This window comes from Schistocerca gregaria, chromosome 5, assembly GCF_023897955.1.
Source record: "Schistocerca gregaria isolate iqSchGreg1 chromosome 5, iqSchGreg1.2, whole genome shotgun sequence".
Taxonomy (NCBI): Eukaryota; Metazoa; Arthropoda; class Insecta; order Orthoptera; family Acrididae; genus Schistocerca; species Schistocerca gregaria.
Genome location: NC_064924.1, coordinates 132,003,288 through 132,017,526, shown reverse-complemented (window position 1 = coordinate 132,017,526; position 14,239 = coordinate 132,003,288).

The following is a 14,239-nucleotide window of genomic DNA, read 5'->3' as shown; positions in this document are numbered from 1 at the left end:
ATAGGTAATTTGTGAAATATACAATTTATAAGTGTGAAACAAGATAACACACAGAAATTAACATTGCTAATTACGTTTAATTAATCTTTAAGCAAAGACAAGTTGCATCATTTTTCTAATATAAATTGGAATAGCAAATAAAATATTCTTTCATTTAATGGGAGCCACTCTGTACAAAATGCTTTATAGTGCTGTAAATCACTATATGTTTACATTTGTAACAGAGGACTGCATAATTTCTCTTTAATTAGTGGGTTCAATGTTCACAAAATAATATTCCTGTCAATTACACAGCCTGAATACTAAGTATACATGAATCTGATGTAGCCTTGAGCATTCTATTTGGCGTTTAATCAGAGTTTCGTTGTTTACTGCTGTGTGATTCACGTACTAACTAGTATCAAAGTGCAATATTCGAATGTATGAGAATATTTTATATACATATATGAGGCTTAAATGCTTCTTCAGAGGGTGTTCTGAAACAATCCCACCACCACATCCCCAACAAGGTTTGTCCAACACTTACTGTTGGGGAAGGCTCTTTGTGAATACATTTATCCATTAATAAATACATATAGTAAATTACAAATGAAAGTTTAAAAATAGTATTATATCCTTTTTATTATCTAGTATTTATTTTCTTCAGGAAACTTTCATATTTGTGTATGATGTGGCATCATCTTTGGTCCTTCTGCCATGTATTTCAGGTAATATTTTTCTGAAAAATTCCATCTTAAATAGTTTTGCCACATTTGTGAGTAATAAAGACATATTAAAACAAGATAAGTAGCGACTAATCAGAAAATGGGTTGAAACTTCCTGGCAGATTAAAACTGTGTGCCCGACCGAGACTCGAACTCGGGACCTTTGCCTTTCGCGGGCAAGAGAACTTGCCCGCGAAAGGCAAAGGTCCCGAGTTCGAGTTTCGGTCGGGCACACAGTTTTAATCTGCCAGGAAGTTTCATATCAGCGCACACTCCGCTGCAGAATGAAAATCTCATTCTTGAAACATCCCCCAGGCTGTGGCTAAGCCATGTCTCCGCAATATCCTTTCTTTCAGGAGTGCTAGTTCTGCAAGTTTCGCAGGAGAGCTTCTGTAAAGTTTGGAAGGTAGGAGACGGATACTGGCAGAAGTAAAGCTGTGAGTACCGGGCGTGAGTCGTGCTTCGGTAGCTCAGATGGTAGAGCACTTTCCCGCGAAAGGCAAAGGTCCCGAGTTCGAGTCTCGGTCGAGCACACAGTTTTAATCTGCCAGGAAGTTTCATATCAGCGCACACTCCGCTGCAGAGTGAAAATCTCATTCTGGAAACATCCCTCAGGCTGTGGCTAAGCCATGTCTCCGCAATATCCTTTCATTCAGGAGTGCTAGTTCTGCAAGTTTCGCAGGAGAGCTTCTGTAAAGTTTGGAACGTAGGAGACGGATACTGGCAGAAGTAAAGCAGTGAGTACCGGCCGTGAGTCGTGCTTCGGTAGCTCAGATGGTAGAGCACTTGCCCGCGAAAGGCAAAGGTCCCGAGTTCGAGTCTCGGTCGGGCACACAGTTTTAATCTGCCAGGAAGTTTCATATCTGCGCACACTCCGCTGCAGAGTGAAAATCTCATTCTTGAAACATCCCCCAGGCTGTGGCTAAGCCATGTCTCCGCAATATCCTTTCTTTCAGGAGTGCTAGTTCTGCAAGTTTCGCAGGAGAGCTTCTGTAAAGTTTGGAAGGTAGGAGACGGATACTGGCAGAAGTAAAGCTGTGAGTACCGGCCGTGAGTCGTGCTTCGGTAGCTCAGATGGTAGAGCACTTTCCCGCGAAAGGCAAAGGTCCCGAGTTCGAGTCTCGGTCGGGCACACAGTTTTAATCTGCCAGGAAGTTTCATATCAGCGCACACTCCGCTGCAGAGTGAAAATCTCATTCTGGAAACATCCCCCAGGCTGTGACTAAGCCATGTCTCCGCAATATCCTTTCATTCAGGAGTGCTAGTTCTGCAAGTTTCGCAGGAGAGCTTCTGTAAAGTTTGGAAGGTAGGAGACGGATACTGGCAGAAGTAAAGCTGTGAGTACCGGGCGTGATTCGTGCTTCGGTAGCTCAGATGGTAGAGCACTTGCCCGCGAAAGGCAAAGGTCCCGAGTTCGAGTCTCGATCGGGCACACAGTTTTAATCTGCCAGGAAGTTTCATATCAGCGCACACTCCGCTGCAGAGTGAAAATCTCATTCTTGAAACATCCCCCAGGCTGTGGCTAAGCCATGTCTCCGCAATATCCTTTCTTTCAGGAGTGCTAGTTCTGCAAGTTTCGCAGGAGAGCTTCTGTAAAGTTTGGAAGGTAGGAGACGGATACTGGCAGAAGTAAAGCTGTGAGTACCGGCCGTGAGTCGTGCTTCGGTAGCTCAGATGGTAGAGCACTTTCCCGCGAAAGGCAAAGGTCCCGAGTTCGAGTCTCGGTCGGGCACACAGTTTTAATCTGCCAGGAAGTTTCATATCAGCGCACACTCCGCTGCAGAGTGAAAATCTCATTCTGGAAGCATCCCCCAGGCTGTGGCTAAGCCATGTCTCCGCAATATCCTTTCTTTCAGGAGTGCTAGTTCTGCAAGTTTCGCAGGAGAGCTTCTGTAAAGTTTGGAAGGTAGGAGACGGATACTGGCAGAAGTAAAGCTGCGAGTACCGGGCGTGAGTCGTGCTTCGGTAGCTCAGTTGGTAGAGCACTTGCCCGCGAAAGGCAAAGGTCCCGAGTTCGAGTCTCGGTCGGGCACACAGTTTTAATCTGCCAGGAAGTTTCATATCTACGCACACTCCGCTGCAGAGTGAAAATCTCATTCTTGAAACATCCCCCAGGCTGTGGCTAAGCCATGTCTCCGCAATATCCTTTCTTTCAGGAGTGCTAGTTCTGCAAGTTTCGCAGGAGAGCTTCTGTAAAGTTTGGAAGGTAGGAGACGGATACTGGCAGAAGTAAAGCTGTGAGTACCGGCCGTGAGTCGTGCTTCGGTAGCTCAGATGGTAGAGCACTTTCCCGCGAAAGGCAAAGGTCCCGAGTTCGAGTCTCGGTCGGGCACACAGTTTTAATCTGCCAGGAAGTTTCATATCAGCGCACACTCCGCTGCAGAATGAAAATCTCATTCTTGAAACATCCCCCAGGCTGTGACTAAGCCATGTCTCCGCAATATCCTTTCTTTCAGGAGTGCTAGTTCTGCAAGTTTCGCAGGAGAGCTTCTGTAAAGTTTGGAAGGTAGGAGACGGATACTGGCAGAAGTAAAGCTGTGAGTACCGGGCGTGATTCGTGCTTCGGTAGCTCAGATGGTAGAGCACTTGCCCGCGAAAGGCAAAGGTCCCGAGTTCGAGTCTCGATCGGGCACACAGTTTTAATCTGCCAGGAAGTTTCATATCAGCGCACACTCCGCTGCAGAGTGAAAATCTCATTCTTGAAACATCCCCCAGGCTGTGGCTAAGCCATGTCTCCGCAATATCCTTTCTTTCAGGAGTGCTAGTTCTGCAAGTTTCGCAGGAGAGCTTCTGTAAAGTTTGGAAGGTAGGAGACGGATACTGGCAGAAGTAAAGCTGTGAGTACCGGCCGTGAGTCGTGCTTCGGTAGCTCAGATGGTAGAGCACTTTCCCGCGAAAGGCAAAGGTCCCGAGTTCGAGTCTCGGTCGGGCACACAGTTTTAATCTGCCAGGAAGTTTCATATCAGCGCACACTCCGCTGCAGAGTGAAAATCTCATTCTGGAAGCATCCCCCAGGCTGTGGCTAAGCCATGTCTCCGCAATATCCTTTCTTTCAGGAGTGCTAGTTCTGCAAGTTTCGCAGGAGAGCTTCTGTAAAGTTTGGAAGGTAGGAGACGGATACTGGCAGAAGTAAAGCTGCGAGTACCGGGCGTGAGTCGTGCTTCGGTAGCTCAGTTGGTAGAGCACTTGCCCGCGAAAGGCAAAGGTCCCGAGTTCGAGTCTCGGTCGGGCACACAGTTTTAATCTGCCAGGAAGTTTCATATCAGCGCACACTCCGCTGCAGAGTGAAAATCTCATTCTAGAAAATGGGTTACTCAGTCTACAGACCCTACCAAATTACGCTGATACAATGCTAAAACATTATATGAATCAATATTACATAAGACAGTTTATCAAATAGTATATATTTGACTTGCTTTGTGTGGAAACTTTGATGTAAGGCAGTTCTACTCGTGTTGCAGTATATATTTATAGTTCTGGTTTGTGATTACACAGATTTATCTTTACATTCAGGTGGAGTGGCATGTTTAGCTAGTCCTACGCAAAATGCAATTAATTCAGCTACAAACAATGTCAATTTTTCGTTTTCTAATGAAATGCATTACCAGTAATTCATGATAATCCAGTATATTACAGCTTCACACATCTTGTGTGGTATTCAGTGTTAGTGTTTTAACTGAGGCTCCACTGTATGAACAACCAGACTGAGTAGAGAAAAAATGAGCATCAACTTTGCAATGAAACTCCTCATAATATTGATAATCTCTAGATGATGACAGCATAGGTCACAGTCGTATTTACAATTTACAATAAGTTCAGATATCATTTCAATCTTCTTATTCCTGACAGAACGTTACATGATAAATTGAATTGTTGTATTGCTCAACAAGTGTGTATTCTACATCAAATTATGTGTTACTGTGCATAATAACTGACAAGGTCCCTATATTTATTGCATAAACGCATGTGAATAATCATCAGTTATTGAACTGTAGAGGTAATATGTATTTACATGAAGTACATAACATACCTCGTAGCAAGAGTACAGATCTTAATAAATAATTTCGAATAGATTGCCAGACACTCAGCAGAATGTTTCACTAAATCAAACCATTTCTCAAAAATATTCAGAAAATTAGCTCCTTTCATTTCCTATCTTCAGAGCAAGCACAAGAAAGCTTATTATATAAATCATGGCACAAATCACTGAGTTAATTATTTATATATGAGTAGTTTCCTTACATAAGTTCAGCTTGGACTTCGAAAAGTATAATGGAAACAAGTAAATACATGTATATTTCTTCTAGAACTTCATCAACATCATAGTGTAAACTCGAGAGGTTTGAAAGATGGCAGTGCCTTCCGGGATGACCACTGCCACGGTAATACCTGTCAGGCACCTCCCCTTTCCTTTTGTTTTGTTTTCCTTTGGTGTATCAAAATTGCCCTTGATTTATGTTAATCTGACGAACTATTAGGGTTAGTGTATACCACTGACTGATGTCGCAGTGCTTGCGTGAGTAGAGTAGCAGTAGCAGAATTAAACTCGGTTATGGAGACGGGTTTTTGGACGCTGGAGGTGACCATTGGATTAGGGGCAACTTAAGAACTTCCTCCGAGCAGCAAGGCAGAACACGGATTTCTTTTGAGTTACTGAAACGGGCCGTGGACATGGCAGTGCAGTGATTTATGGGCTGCCATTCTGCGGCCGGCCTTGTTCCGCTAGTAAGCAAGCAAGAGGGTGGGAACGCTATGGCTGAATGAGAAATGACGCTTCTTTAGAAACTGGTGGCGCCGGACGTCCTGTCGCCGGCCTAAGTCTGGTCTCCTTATTCCGTGTGCGGGTCCAGATAAAGCGGCCATTACCAGAACAGCGTACCTTGGGTCGACGAATGTCTCCGGATGTCGCGTTTCTCAGATGCCGCCGTGCCCCGCCGAAACGGCACCCTCCAAATCTTTCTATGGACGAGACGAAGCTTGTTTCACTGGGAAGCTCTCCTCATCTTGTGAAATGCGCCGAGACTTTTTGGGTGCAGGACCTCCACGCATTGTGTGCTGTATTTTTGGAGAATAGAATGTGTACTGCACTGCAGTGACTGGTTGAGGAAGATCGGGTCTCCTTGCAAGAAAACATTATTGTCGCGGTAAACACTCCTGCTCCATGATATGTTTATTCGAGAGCAATTGGGGGGCGGGGGGGGGGGGGGACGGCTGTTTCTCGGAAGTTTTTGAGGAAAAGGGAGAGGCGAGAATTTCTTCCTGAACATGCCGGAGTACAGTTGCGAGAGCTCTTCCGTTTATACGGAGACAGCAGGTGGTTATAAAGACGTCCGGACACCCGGGCGAAACTTTGTATTTTCGCGAACGTGAGACAATCACCGGCGGACGTGGGATCATCTCCCCCAGTACGAGGCTACAGCCCGGATGCAGACGACAGCGTCACGTCTTTCACCGGCTATATCGGTAACGTTGCGCAGCTTCGACAAAGCCAGATACCTATCAATCGTTTTCACGACCATCTTTTTTTATAGGAGCCTTGTACTCGCCGTAGTCACTCCCAGTGTCCATTGCACGCTTAATTGTATTTTCACGCGAGAGACCAATCAGTTGAACGATACAGTAGAGTGTGCCTGCCTAGACTGGCATCCTTCCACACACCGTGGCCAGTCGCATCTACACGTAAATTCCAGTTAGGTTCCCCAAGTCTATTGTCAACCAACCTGAGTTCTTGTTAATGAAACGTGACACAGTTGAAGTTTCTGTCTATATTTTTGTTCTCCCTTGACCTAGATATTAGTTAATAAATCTCTTTGTGATACCATAGGCCCTTGTTATTAATTTTTCAACCACACCCATTCTAATTCCCTATGATGTCATTTCTTTTGTTGCGTGCTTGAAGTACTATAATTAATTTTATGTCTAGTTACTCAACCCAGGTGTGAGCCACACAGGGGCTACAGTTTAACGTTAGATTTCCTTTCGCTCCTGATGAATTTGGCACTTCTTGGGTATGGAGGTTACGACTTTTTAGTCGTCTGACAGACGGAGAACTGCCGCCGCCATAGGCTAGCTTGCAGGTTGCATTATATTAATATTTGGTCTTATACAGCAAGTTTCCAACGCACTCCCCAGCTAATCCTTCAGTACACATACATTTTCCTGCTAGTAGGCTATGATAGACATCAAATCTTTATAAGGAGTATAACAGTAGTGTATAACAGTAATGTAATTCGTTGTATCAAACTGCACCTGAACTTGACACTTATTTACCACATACAGCGTATATCTTAGTAATAAACTTCATATGCAGCACAAATGTCAAAGCAGCCGATGCAAAAATTCTCCAAGTCGAAATAAACAAATTATCATATCATTCCACTGTAGATGTATATAATTGTAGATACATGGTTAAGTAGTAGGTGTGTATCTGACGATATGTGTGGAGGTGAAATTTATAAAGTGTAACTGCGTAAGCCACATACATAAAGCACAAAGAGTGTGTAATCTCCTGAGGGATAAATTGCATTTTATCAAACACATTACTCATGGTATGTTTTCATTTGTATAACATTCCTGAGTCCAGATAGTTTCTAGACTTAGGATAAATAAGTCTGCAAGTATTAAGATGTGGAACTTCTAAAACGTGAAGTGGCCCAATACAAATGTCAAAAGAAATGTAATCTCTTTATTTATAGTCTTAGATTTCTCATAACTTCTTGTCAATAGCAAATCTACTGCACTAAACTGTGTAGCTTTCAGGTTTCTATCATGTCTCTCCTCTGACATTTACAAACAGCTCTGTACAAACAAGGTAACTGACTAGTTTGTTAAATAAATTAGAAATTTTCTTGCCATTGTGTACCTCATAGGGTGAAAATCCAGTTGTAGATTCCTGTAAACTGTTCAAAATATCTTCTAATTGACTGACGTAAGAATATCAATTAGTCTGATCTTTGCTATAATACGTCCTCCACAAGCATTCAGGTTCCTTTATATATCTCTGTTGGATGGCATGAAGGTGAATAAACAGAAATAAGTATGTGTTTTATATTCCTTTGTCTGCCAAAATCGTCCCAAAAATTTGATGTGAACTGGCTTCTGTTACATCACGAAATAGCTTTGATGTACCTACCTTTCGAAAGAAATGTGGAGTAATATTACGAATAATCGTGTAACAAGTTGCTTTTCTCAAAAGAAAAAGTTTAGCTAATTTCGAAAATTAATCTACTGTTAAAAACAAATAAGTATAAGTATGTAAATAAAGTGCTTGTGTTTTGACACACTTCCTATAAAAATTACATAAAGCATAGAATAATCTGAGTTCTTTTTTCATTTTGGCTTTTTGAAACTCTGCAATGGCCAAATGCTTATCATTATCAGGTAGAATCCCGTCCTCATTTATTATGAGACCAAGAAAATTCAATTGTTTCACAGAAAATCTATATTTGTATCACTGCAAAGTCATAGCCTTTTCTCTGAATTTCTTTCCAACTTCTCTCAATGTTTCTAAATATTCTTCCCACGTTTTACTGATTATTAGAATATCATTAACACAAACGACAGATTTCGACAATAACTCAGTCTCCAGAACATAGTCCATAGCTTGTATTAACTCAGCAACAGACATCATTAAGGCCAAAAGGTACAACAAACTTCTGAAAAGACTGACCATTATAAAGAAATGCACAATATTTTCTAGATTCAGTCTCAAGTGAAACCTGATGAAACCCTGAAGTCAGCTCTAAAACGCTAAAAATTTTGGCACTACCAAATTTGTTCAACAACTCTTCCAAGTTTTTTTGGATGACGTAAAAATTCATTTAAGAACCTACAGTCCATTATTAGTCTGACACTTCCACCTCTGTTGGATACAATAACCTATGGATTATTGTACAGGCTGTTGCTTCTTTCTATTGTCCCCTAAATTTGTAATTTTTGAAGCTCCCTTACTACCACTTTTCTTTTGCAAACTCGTAGACTATATGGTTTTACAAAGAATGGATCATGATTTCTTAATTTCAGCTTGATTTGGTAATCCTTAACTCTACCTCATTTCTCGCTAAAAATGTCGCACAACTCTCACAAAATGCCTTTTAAGTCATCTTTCCCTTAACTTATTAGTTGCATTAAGTTTTTCGGTACCAATCTGTGCATGTGAATCATCTCACAAAAATCCTCATCCTCACCAAAACAATGGCTATCATCCATTATTTCTACTCCACTTATCTGATTACTACAACAGTCATTAAGCATTTTGTTTCTTTAATATTACCAGTCCTTGGTTCAACAAATAATAATTTCATCTTTTTGCAATCAAAACTAGCATTTGCTTTAGTAATCCAATCCATACATAACAAAATGTGTTCATTTAAGTCATTCACCAGCAAACATACCTGTTCAGAACTAATATTGTCCATGCTAAACATTATCAGAGCTTGTCTGTTAATTACCTTGCTAAGTTCCTGTTGCTCCTTTTATTCTATCACATTTGATTGGAGATTCACTATAATTCTCTGTTAATTTTATTCTGTCTCTCAGCATACCTGAAATAACATGTACCAGACTACCTGCGTCAATCTAACAACTATTTTCTAATTACCAATCTGAATATTAATATAGGGACTACCTAATATGTCTTCATTATCTCATTCATTCACAGCTAGTAAATTATTCTCAATTTCTCTAAAATTCAATTCTGTTCCTATAACTGATTCAACTATAATGGTTGACCAGAAGGCTCCTAGTGGTACCTCACAACTAATTTTAATATTGTTTTGTGCACTCAGATCATCTTCTTCAATGTATGTGTGTTGATTATTATTGCTTATCTTACTACCTGTGTTGCAGTTACTTAAATCAGAATGGTTGTGTTCATTCTCTACCTGTAAATGACTATGTACATCACAACTAACTTCTGTATCATTAATATGACTAGCTATAACTTCAAGTATTTTATCACTAAACCTGCTCTAGCTTATAATCACTATTTGTCAAGGTCTCACTGATATCAGCTGGTGTGATATGACTCTTACATACTTCCCTATCCATTATCATATCATCATCAAGAGCTACAACTTTGTTATTAGCACTGTCATCATTGATGTCATCATAAATCATCCCATCAACCATTCGCAAATCGTAGCATTATACTTCTCATTAGCATCAAAATCAACATCATTTCTGCACAAATCAACATCAATCATTAGTCTTACTACTGACATAAATATCAAAATCAATCATATCAATAACATCAGCATAATCATCAAAAGTAAAATTTGTGCCATCAAGTTTATAAATAACATCATTCAACATACCGTCTTCCCCCTATGTACACAACTATCTCCACCACATCTGCTTCAGCTAAACTAGACACAACCTCCCTATTCATCAAACTTATCAACCCAAATTTATCAACATCTTTACAACTGCTAACATTTCTTCTACATACTTACCTCTAGATTTATCAAAAAGATTTGTAAATATCCAAATTCTTGACTCACATTCTTTTCTTCATCTTTCATCTCCATCAAAATGTTTTCCCAAATTCTCTATCAAAATTAACTTTATTTATTTGGTAATCCCTATTACATCTTCGATAACAAATAGCTTTTGAAAAGTAACTCTTAATCTTAGCTCCTTTTTGACCAGCCCAGTTTCTGTATCTACATGTCACTTCAGATTAACAGGCTCCCAATGAGGTGGTTTCTCATTTCCCTGGTTATTATTTCTGTTCTCTCCTCTCTTATCTGCATTTCACCTTTCTTCATTCTCCCACTGCCTATTTCTCAGGTAATGGCCTTTATCACAAACCCTTCTGTCTTGTCTAACGTAATTATTGCTGTAGTTATTACCTCTGATGTTCATCCTATCTCTTCTTCTGTTTCTACCATCCCGTTGATTATGAGTGTACTCCCCACTCTGGTAATGGTTCTCCCTCTGATAACTATTACTGTCATACCTGTCATTTCTCTCCCATGCCCTATCCAATTTATATACATATTACTATATTGGACCGCCATTGAACTCTATTTGGCAACCTTCATTTTAAGGTATGAGTCTGAATTAGCTCATCTAGTAGTTTATCCAAATGCACTAATGTTCTTAACTGTCTCTTTCACAACACCCTTATTCTCATGTTACCTTCTTTGAAACTGGGACCATTTAAAAAATCACTCTTAGTCCTATCTTGCTTGCTCCCCGACTAAAATTTACTAACAAACAGCTTTTAAAAATCTTCAAATGGCAAGTCTGGGTTAAAATGTTGGTTAGCCCAGCATAAAGCTTCTCTATCTAAAAAATTCTTAACTAACGTGACTTTGAAATCATCTGGCACACTGGGAGTGAAACTATCTTTGGACACAAAATGCCTACCATATGGATCTTATGATCTCCTGAAAATATTTTAAAATCACGTTATTGAACATATTGTTGCTCTTGTGGTCTTAACTCCAGAGACTGTGCGAACTTCTTCATCTCCAAGTACCTACTGCAACCTACATCCTTCTGAATCTGCTTAGCGTGTTCATTTGTTCGTCTCCCTCTAAGAATTTTCCCCCACACGCGGCCCACCAGCACTAAATTGGTGATCCCTTGATGCCTCAGAATATGTTCTACCAACCGATCCCTTCTTCTAGTCAAGTTGTGCCACAAATTTCTCTTCATCCCAATTCTATTCAATACCTCCTCATTAGTTAAGTGATCTACCCATCTAATCTTCAGCATTCTTCTGTAGCACCACATTTCGAAAGGTTCTATTCCCTTCTTGTTTAAAATATTTATTGTCCACGTTTCTCATCCATACATGGCTACATTACACACAAAAAACTTCCTGACACTTAGATCTATAATCGATACTAACAAATTTCTGTTCTGCAGAAACGCTCTCCTTGCCATTGTCAGTCTACATTTTATATTCTCTCTAATTCGACCATCATCTGTTATTTTGCTCAGCAAATAGCAGAACTCATCTACTACTTTAAGTGTCTCATTTCCTAATCTAATTCCCTCAGAATCACCTGATTCAATTAGACTACATTCCGTTAACCTAGTTTTGCTTTCGGTAATGTTCATTTTATATCCTCGTGTCAAGACACTGTCCATTCTGTACAACTGCTCTTCAAGGTCCTTTGATGTCTCTGGCAGAAATACAATGTCATTGGCAAACCTCAAAGTTTTTATTTCTTCTCCATGGATTTTAATTACCTCCTCCGATTTTTTTCTTTCGTTTCCGTTACTGCTTGCTCAATATGCAGATTGAATAGCATCGGGGATAGGCTGTAGCCCCGTCTCACTCCCTTCCTAACCACTGTTTCCCTTTTATGTCCCTTGACTCTTATAACTGCCATCTGGTTTCTGTACAGATTGTAAACAGCATTTCATTTCCTGTATTTGACCCCTGCCACCTTCAGAATTTGAAAGCAAGTATTTCAGTCAACACTGTCAAAAGCTTTCTCTAATTCCTCAGATGCTAGAAACACAGGTTTGACTTTCTAAAATAAGTCGTAGGATCAGTATTGCTTCATGTGTTCCAATATTTCTACAGAATCCAAACTGATCTTCGTCAACGTCGGCTTCTACCAGTTTTTCCATTCGTCTGTAAGGAATTCCTGTTAGTATTTTGCAGCTGTGACCTACCAAACTGATAGTTCGGTAATTTTGACACCTGTTAACACCTCCTTTGTTTGGGATTGTGATTATTATATGATACTTGAAGTCTGAGGGTATTTCGCCTGTGTCATAGATGCTCACCAGATGGTAGAATTTTGTCAGGGCTGGCTCTCCCAAGGGTATCAGTAGTTCTAATGGAATGTTGTCTGGTCTTTCAGTGCTCTGTCAAACTCTTCACGCAGTATCGTATCTCCCATTTCATCTTCATCTACATCCTCTTCCATTTCCATAAAATTGCCCTCCAGTCCATCACCCTTGTATAAACCCTATATATACTCCTTCCACCTTTCTGTTTTCCCTTTTTTGCTTAGAACTTGCTTTCCATTTAACTCTTATATTTATACAAATAGTTTTATTTACTCAAAAGGTCTCTTTAATTTTCCTATAGGCAGTGATATGTGCCTCTACATCCTTACATTTTTCCTCTAGCCACCCTTGCTTAGCCATTTTGCACTTCCTGTCGGTCTCATTTTTGAGACATTTGGATTCCTTTTTGCCTGCTTTATTTACTGCATTTTTATATTTTCTCCAGTATCAGTTAAATTCAGAATCTCTTCTGTTACCCAAGGATTTCTACTAACCCTCGTCTTTTTACCTACTTGATCCTCTGCTGTCTTCACTATTTCAACTACCCATTCTCCTTATACTGTATTTCTTTCCCCTGTTCTTGTCAATCGCTCCCTAATGCTCTCTATGAAACTCTACAATATCTGGGTCTTTCAGTTTATCCAGGTCCCATCTCCTTGAATTCCTACCTTTTTTCAGTTTCTTCAGTTTTAGTCTGCAGTTCATAACCAATCGGGCAGGTAGGTTAGACAATTTAAAAAGGGAAATGGATAGGTTAAAGTTAGATATAGTGGGAATTAGTAAAGTTCGTTGGCGAGAGGAACAAGACCTCTAGTCAGGTGAATACAGGGTTATAAGAGCAAAATCAAATGTGGGTAATGCAGGAGTACGTTTGATAATGAATGGAAAAAAAATAGGAGCGTGAGTAAGCTGCTATGAACAGCATAGTGATCGCATCATTGTAGCCAAGGTAGACACGAAGCCCACGCTTACCTCAGCAGTATAAGTCATATGCCAACTAGCTCCGCAGATGACGGAAAGATTGAAGAAATGTATGATGAGATAAAAGAAATCATTCAGATAGTGAGGGGAAAGAAAATTTAATAGTCATGGGCGACTGTAATTCGATAGCAGGAAAAAGGAGAGGAGAAAAGTAGTAGGTGAATATGGAATGGGGGTAAGAAATGAAAGAGGAAGCCACCTGTTAGAATTTAGCGCAGACCATAACTTAATCATAGCTGACACTTGGTTTTAAAGTCATGAATGAAGGTTGTATACATGAAAGAGGTCTGGAGACACTAGAGGTTTCAGATAGATTATTTAATGGTAAGACAGAGATTTATGAACCAGGTTTTAAATTGTAAGGCATTGAATATATTACCAAACAAAACATTATTACTGAAATTATTAGTGTGAAAATTCCTTTCTAACTGACTGATTTCATTCATACTCTTGTTAGAATCCTCAACATTTCCACTTATATTTGGTAACTCATTCTTTATTTCTGTTTTAATTAATTCTAATGTGTTCTCTAAATTCTGTGAATAGCTCCAAAAACACATGCATGTGCTTAAAATCCCGATTTGACTCTAATTGTCTTTTCCTTTGTTTCTCTTATTCTCTCCGATACAACAGTAAGCCTCTCGTCCACTACTTTCAGTTCCGTGTCAGCGAAGCATTTAAGTGTACCTAGATCAACTTCTAATTCGTGCAGCCTCTCAGCTGTACAATTAAGTTTTTGTTAGCCTTTATTAAGTCTTCCTATATTTCTTTTGAAGTTATTCCAATTTAGTCGAATTTTT